The sequence below is a fragment of the Leuresthes tenuis genome, unplaced genomic scaffold, assembly GCF_036924035.1.
Source record: "Leuresthes tenuis unplaced genomic scaffold, fLeuTen1.0.hap1 SCAF_17, whole genome shotgun sequence".
NCBI lineage: Eukaryota > Metazoa > Chordata > Actinopteri > Atheriniformes > Atherinopsidae > Leuresthes > Leuresthes tenuis.
The window spans coordinates 33010106-33017712 of NW_027325371.1; positions in this window are offsets into that span (position 1 = coordinate 33010106).

Below are 7607 nucleotides of genomic sequence, written 5' to 3' on the forward strand. Positions count from 1 at the left end.
AAAAGAGGGAGAAAAAAACACCATAACACCATTCAAAGGATATCTGTTGGAACAGGGAAACACAAGTTAATAACCACAATAATGTCACATGTACATAAAATCAATTGTGAAATTAAACAGGGGGAAAAAGAGAGCAAAGTGAGGAAAGGTGTGACAGATGAGGTCCCCCAGCAGTCTAAGCCTATAGCAGCTTAACTATGGGATGTTTCAGGATTACCTGAGCCATCCCTAACTATAAGCTTTATCGAAAAGGAAAGTTTTAAGCCTAATCTTAAAAGTGGAAAGGGTGTCTGCTTCCCGGACATTTACTGGCAGCTTATTCCACAAGAGAGGGGCCTGATAACTGAAGGCTCTACCTCCCATTCTACTTTTAGAAACTCTGGGAACAACAAGTAAACCTGCAGTTTGGGAGCGAAGTGCTCTGTTAGGAAAATATCTTACAATTAAATCTTTAAGATATGATGGAGCTCGGTCATTAAGAGCTTTATATGTGAGGAGAAGAATCTTAAATTCTATTCTGAATTTAACAGGGAGCCAATGAAGAGAAGCTAAAACTGGAGAAACATGATCTCTGCTGTTAGATCTCATCAGAACTCTGGCTGCAGCATTTTGGATCAGCTGGAGGCTTTTCAGAGAATATGTGGGACAGCCCAATAATAAGGAATTACAGTAGTCCAATCTTGAAGTAACAAATGCATGAACTAGTTTCTCTGCATCACCCTGAGACAGGATGTTCCTGATTTTAGCAATATTACGAAGGTGAAAGAAGGCAGTCCTAGAAACCTGTTTTATATGTGCGTCAAATGATAAATTCTGGTCAAAAATAACTCCAAGGTTCCTCACTGTAGAACTAGAAGCCAAGGAAATACCATCTAGAGTAACTATATAACTAGACAATTTCTCCCTGAAGCGCTCAGGTCCAAAGAGAACAACTTCAGTTTTGTCTGAATTTAAAAGCAGACAGTTCTGAGTCATCCAGGTCTTTATGTCTTTAAGACAGGCTTGTAGCCTGACCAACCTATTGGTTTCATCTGGTTTCATAGATAAGTACAGCTGATTATCATCAGCATAACAATGGAAATTTATGCCATGCTGTCTGATAATGTTACCTAATGGAAGCATGTATAAAGTAAAAAGAATCGGTCCAAGCACAGAACCCTGAGGAACTCCATGACTTACTCCAACGTGTGAGGAAGATTCTTCATTTACAAGAACAAACTGGAATCTATCAGATAAATATGACTTACACCAGTCTAATGCAGTTCCTTTAATCCCAATAACATGTTCAAGTCTCTGTAACAGAATGCTGTGATTGATCGTATCAAATGCAGCACTGAGAGTGTGCAGCCTTTTATCAAGAAGCCAACCATCAATAGAGACAACATTACTAACTACAGCTACAGATTATACAGCCAAATGGAGACACTAAAGAACAGCTCAAACATAAAATACATTTCTGTGGCTTTTTGCTGCTTATCTATGCTTTAGCTTTTTACCATCTTGTATTAGTGTATATTAGAATATGTCCCAGAAGACTTAATTGTGAAGATTTATTTATGAAGTTATTGCTTTCTCAGTGTGGCAGCAGTTGTCTGGGATGTGTGGTCTGGCTGCATTGATACCGATTGCTCCAGCGCGCTAAAGTTTCTCAGATCCTGGATGCATTTCCTCAATGTGTTCAAGAAAGTATCCTAAGTATGGGAAGAATCTTGCATAGTTCTGCTGCTCTGAGCAGAAGAAGAGGTCTGGCATGTTGTTTAAGGTGGCTTTATATCCTTTGTAGTAATTCATTTTGATTGCCTTATTCAATGACATGTCAAGCCAGGTGCAGTCCATGTATTCCATCCAAAACTGTCCAGTTTCTCCCAGCTCCACATTTCTCACTGCTTCTCTGAATGCATGATATTCTGCCATGTGGTGAGATACATCACCTGATGAGAGAACATCAGTGAGAGAAGATTCATTAAGCGTGAGGTTTTGCAGGAATGCAGTCCCTTCTGGAGGGAGTGGCTCATGAGTTTCCAGCATGGATTTGTGTGTGTTCATCGCTCTGTCCCAATTCTTTCCATCAGTGACCCCAGTCACCAAGCCAGTGGTGATCAGTTTTGCTTCCAAAGCCACTTCTACCCATCCACTCTCTTGACAGTATCTTCTGCATATGCCTTTCAAGTATGCTCCACAGCAATGGAATGTACCAATGCGAATTATATGTTTTTGGTATTTTTCAGGTTCGTTCCATACTAGAGGGTATGCCTTCAAGCAAACACCTAGATCGAATGTACCGATGGTGTACTCTTGTCCAGCTTCAGAAGACACAGCTTGGCTGCATCTAAGGCATTCTTGAATGGTTGCCAAGTCAGTTATGGGAGCATTGATCATGGGCTATTACCCAATTGTGGTGAGGCATTTTGGAGACTGGCCAGTAAGTGAGGGGATTTTACGAGCAAAGATCCAAATTAGATCAGTATCAGATCATTTTGATTGGCTGTATGTGGTTGAGTTATTTGACCTAGATGACACCAAGTTAGTTGGTTCAGATCGTTTCCGCTTGTAGTAAGTAAGCAACTCTGTGGCAGGACTTCTAAATGTTTTTTTTGTAGGCTGTGTTTTAGGATTCGACTCTTGTGTAGATTGTTCTCAGGTAAGTGCCTCTGTATCTGCACAGGACACTTGTGTGGGCTGTTCTGAGATAAGGGCTTCTGCATCTGCACAAGAACCCAGATCTTGCATGTAGATCCCTGCAGTGGTATGAATGGACCCTGCCCCATATACATCTGATACTAGCTGATCAAAATTGCCCCAGTCACTGTGGAAGACTGCTCCATCAGATTGCCCCTTGATAATATCCAAGTTGCTGACTAATGAGGCACTTTCCACGACTGAATTTGCCAGAGCCGTTTCAAGCTCAACTGAGTATGCGTATGACACACAGTGACCAAGCCTATTTATCAGAGTGGTAATGCTCTTGGATCTGAAAAAGATGGCGTAGTGTCATACATAGCAAGATGTGTTTTTACATCTTCCATTGACCTAACGTAACTGTTCTGCAGATGTCTTGAGAACTGGATGATGCAAGACTTTCCTCCCGACATGTGGGCTTCTCATCTCCACAGATGAGGTTTAAAACAAATTCTAAAACCTTAGAAGGAATCCCCTCATTTGGATCATGGAGATCACAAGCCCTTGGAGGCCAAAGTAGTGGTTCAGAGCTTTTGAAGGGTGTTAACATTTTCTTGTGAAGATCATGGCTGACCTCTTTGCTCCAATCAGTATTCCCAACTGATAAGCTGAACGCACTCATGGACTCTAGGGATTTACTAAACAAAAATGTGTCTTTGAATGGGCAAGATGAGTAGTCAATACAATCTTTGAGATCAGGGCAGCATTCTATTTTTTGTCTCAGGTTATGGTTTGTGATCTCAGCAACAGCTGCTTCCTCAAATTCTGTCAAGGTGTCATTGTACAAGATCGTGAGATAAGCAAGTTTGATAACCTGGCCCTTTTGGATAACTTACGTTTTTTTATATGGTCATGCACCCGAGTGAAAGCTTTACTGATCAGTGCTTTCTTTGTAGCTATTTCAGACGCTGCAGCTGAAGTGTTGGGCTGGGGTGCTCTCTTTACTAAGTACTGCTTGCGACAGCAATCATGAAACTGTGCCTCCTTGGCAAAAAGATCAACTCCTCTAATTTTGCACAACAAGTCTTCATCACCAAGTTCCATTGCTTTTTTCTCTATATTTTTGTATGTATCTGATTGGAATTTCTGCAATCCATATCTGTTCCTGGACACTTTCTTTACTGTGCTGCTTCTGCAGAATATGCAATAAATAGGAAACAAAACTGAATAATACACATGCTCATGTGTCGGTCAAGTGGAGCTATTTTTTTCTTGACACATGTTTAAAGCATGGTTTTTGAGAGATGACTGAGATGGTGGCTCAGTCTTCTATTTTTTCTTTGAAGAACTCTGGCCAGCTGTCCAGTCTTCATCCTCTTGTCGTTTCTTTGACATGGTTTAGGGATTCCGTTGCATCTGAAAATCAATGTATTCATTACTACAATGAAAAAAATTATTCAATGTGCCGATAGACATTAATTGAGATACAATGTTTCACATTTAGTTGACGTCTAACCTCAGAAACGGACTAATATTCTCATTGACTGTTTGTCTTTGAAGCACTCTGGCGTCTGTTTGGCACCTTGACTATACCTTAGCATTGCAAGTATCAGAAAATCAGTATATTCATACAACAGTGAAATATTGTACACACACACGCACACACACATCATAAATTCTCTAATTTCCACTTCTGCTCGCATTACCCAGTCTCCCACTCCTGCTCTCACTAGTTACATGTCGCTGGCTATGCAGGCTCACAATATGCAAACTAACTGCCGATAGCTAATGTTATCACTCTAGAAGTAGAGTTGCTATCTTTCATGTAGATAAATACAAGACACCAATCTCTCAATAGACTCAATCACAGATCAACTTACCTCCAAACAGTCCTTGCTGATTAACGTCATGTGGGATGTGATTGGTTGGTTAGTGTGTCGGTTGGTTAGTGTGTTGGTGTGTGTAAATTGGTTAGCATTTTTGGTCCACTGAGGGGTGTAACATTATTCACTTTTCATGTAATTCACTTCAGAAAGTATAGCAGTATGTAACTCAAGTCTAGACTCTTGTTTAAGATATTGTTTATATGCAAAAAACATGCTTAATCCCATTTGGAAAGATAATGCCGATTTGAGGTTCACTGGAGAACTTTGGTCATAGCAGTAGTAATCTTCTAGATAGAAAGGTCATCTTGGACTTAAATTGAAGCTTGCAAATGTGGGAAGTTTTTCGCATCCATGTAAGGCAGTGATATGTATAACAAAATGCTTGAAAATGATCACCTTTGATGACAATTTGTCAGGCGGATAATTGGGGGTGGAGGTTATCAACTTGTGTTGGCCCAATGAATGGGATAACAGGAAATAGTGAAAAATAGGCAGCAAAAAACATCCTGAGGGGTGGACCTGGCTCCCGGCCTAACAGCACAACCATAGAGCGCAATAACTATAAACTGTGTATTTTTGTAAATAAACTGGTTAGTTGAGCTGCTTGAAAATTTTAATTGCAAGTTACTGCTTACCTAGTACAAAAGGCATATTGTTTTCAGTATTATGTAAGCTACTTCCAAGAGTGATTGGAGAAATGAGTGCCTTGCAGGCTAATTATTAGGATAATGATGATTTCATATTGCACATTTTTACACCACTCTGGACATACAAGCATAGACGCCGCATTGACTGCTGCCGCTCACTTGAGGGGCGTGCTAACAAGGCGGTCATCTTGGTACAGTGCCACTCGCTCCTACAGTGCATTACATCTATGGAGGAATGGTGTTTCTACACAATAAAAGTGATCATAAATCATCCAGTTGTCAAGCTATTTTCACGAGCTTTGTTTGTCAAACATCAGACATGACAGACATAGATGGAAAGAAAACAACCCAGAAAACGTTCAGGTGTATTCAGATCTTTATTTCAAGAACATATATAAAGTATTCAAGTTATCGGTAGTTTTTCCATTTTACCCGAGTAGCATTCAAGCCTGTCTTTCAGCTCTTCATTTATGAGGTTCTTCCTCCCTCAGATTCACGAGAAGAACGTGCACATTTTTCTGCGCCCTTTGCTCCCGGAGCATGCTTTTCCCCTTCTCGCGCTCAACACTCTCCACTCTAGCAAGACCTTCACTGAGTCTGGCCTTTATAACAGTTGGAGAATCAGGCAAAGCATAATTGTAGTGGAAAGAGGGATGGAAATATGTAAGGGATAATGTCCGACGAGGTGCCCATTACCAGAAATGAATGGCCTACCCGGAGGCGTAAACCAACGTAAACCAACAATTGGTTGTCAATTGTTTGTGCTAAGTTCAAAGAAAATATATCACTCATGTTTTTGTCTGTCTTGCCGTTGTGATAAATAAACTGTGAAATAACGTTGAGTCTCGGTTGCCATGGTTACCAACTAGCGTTTGAGCCAACGATAATTTCGATCTGTCAATTTGACCGGAATATCTTTCCTTGGTGTCCATAATCACTTTTTAACCTACACCCTTCAGATCTCATGATGCTCTCATCCATCCATCTTCCATACCGTCAATCCGTTAATCGGGTAGCGGGTGGAGCCTATCCCAGCAGTCATCGGGCGAAAGGCGGGGTACACCCTGGACAGGTCGCCAGTCCATCACAGGGCCACATAGAAACAAACGAGACAACGAGACAAAGAGACACACTCACTCCTACGGACAACCCGGAGAGAACCCACGCATACACGGGGAGGTGCTGTGAGGTGACGGTGCTAACCACCACACCACCGTGCAGCCCATGATGAGTTTGAAAGATATTATATGCAAATACTCACAACATTAGAATGAGGTTCAGCTACATGTGTGACGTTTTTAACAAATGATTACGTATGGAAATCGGTCCAAAATTCAGCGAATAATTCTACTTTAAGATTGAGGAGTACCTCTTTCTTTTGTAAAGTCCTGCACCGCTGCCACTGCTAGCCCTGTACCAAGCAGCGCTTTAGGTACGCCCTTCCTCTGTCGATGCGGCTTCTGTATATGTCTGATGCAGCCTCCCATGCTGAGCAGCCTGACCAAATTTCCGGGTCACGTAAACCCGACCAATTAAATATTAAAATCAAATTCTGTCCTGGTGCCCGTTTTTCCATTTCGTATTTTTGATCTGAGCCTAAATGTGAAATATGAAAAAACAGGCATTTTTTCGTTTTTTGGTGTTATAATGAAAATCAAAAAAACAAAATAACCAGTCAATTTTTCATTATTTGATTTTTGATTGGCATCTGAAAATGGAAAGAACGAATCATACCCTGATTTACACGGACCCGTTTCTGCTAATCAGCAATCTTTCTTCGTCGTTCTAAAGCCGAGCCATAGATACATCAGTGAACAACAGTGGCTTTGATGGTGCTTTGTGAATCAGGAGCCATTTTTTGTGGATTTGTGTAGTTTTGCGGAAAGAATGTCTCAAAAATACGAATGTGCGATTGGTGATCCACAAATGCTGAGTCACGATTCACAAACAGAATTTTCAGTTTCACAAATAGCTTTATGTTTTACAAATGGGATATTATATATTTACAAATACACATATATTTGTAAACAACAACACACAAGTTACAAATAGGAAATCTGTATTTCTGGATAGCAAAACACGCGTGCAACTCAAGGCATATTTGTAGATCACCCTCTGTGCAGTTATTTTTGACACACATTAAAGCCCATACAGGAATCTGAGCGACTCACCAAACAATAAAGCTTGAGCGCGCTAGCGGGCCTTTGCAGCCACCGTCTGTAGTATTGTGTTGCGTTCATAGAAAACGTGTTGTTTTGTGTCCCTGTTACTGTGCACGTGACAGACAAAAAGTCTACATTTGAGGCACTCTTGACTGACGCCCCTCGTAGACTTTTTTATTGTCCAGACTTGGATTTATGATAAATTATATATGATCTTACAACAATGTTTAGGTTGTTTAAACAGTGTTTGTGATTTCCTATTTTGATGTTATTGATATAATTTAATTTATTTG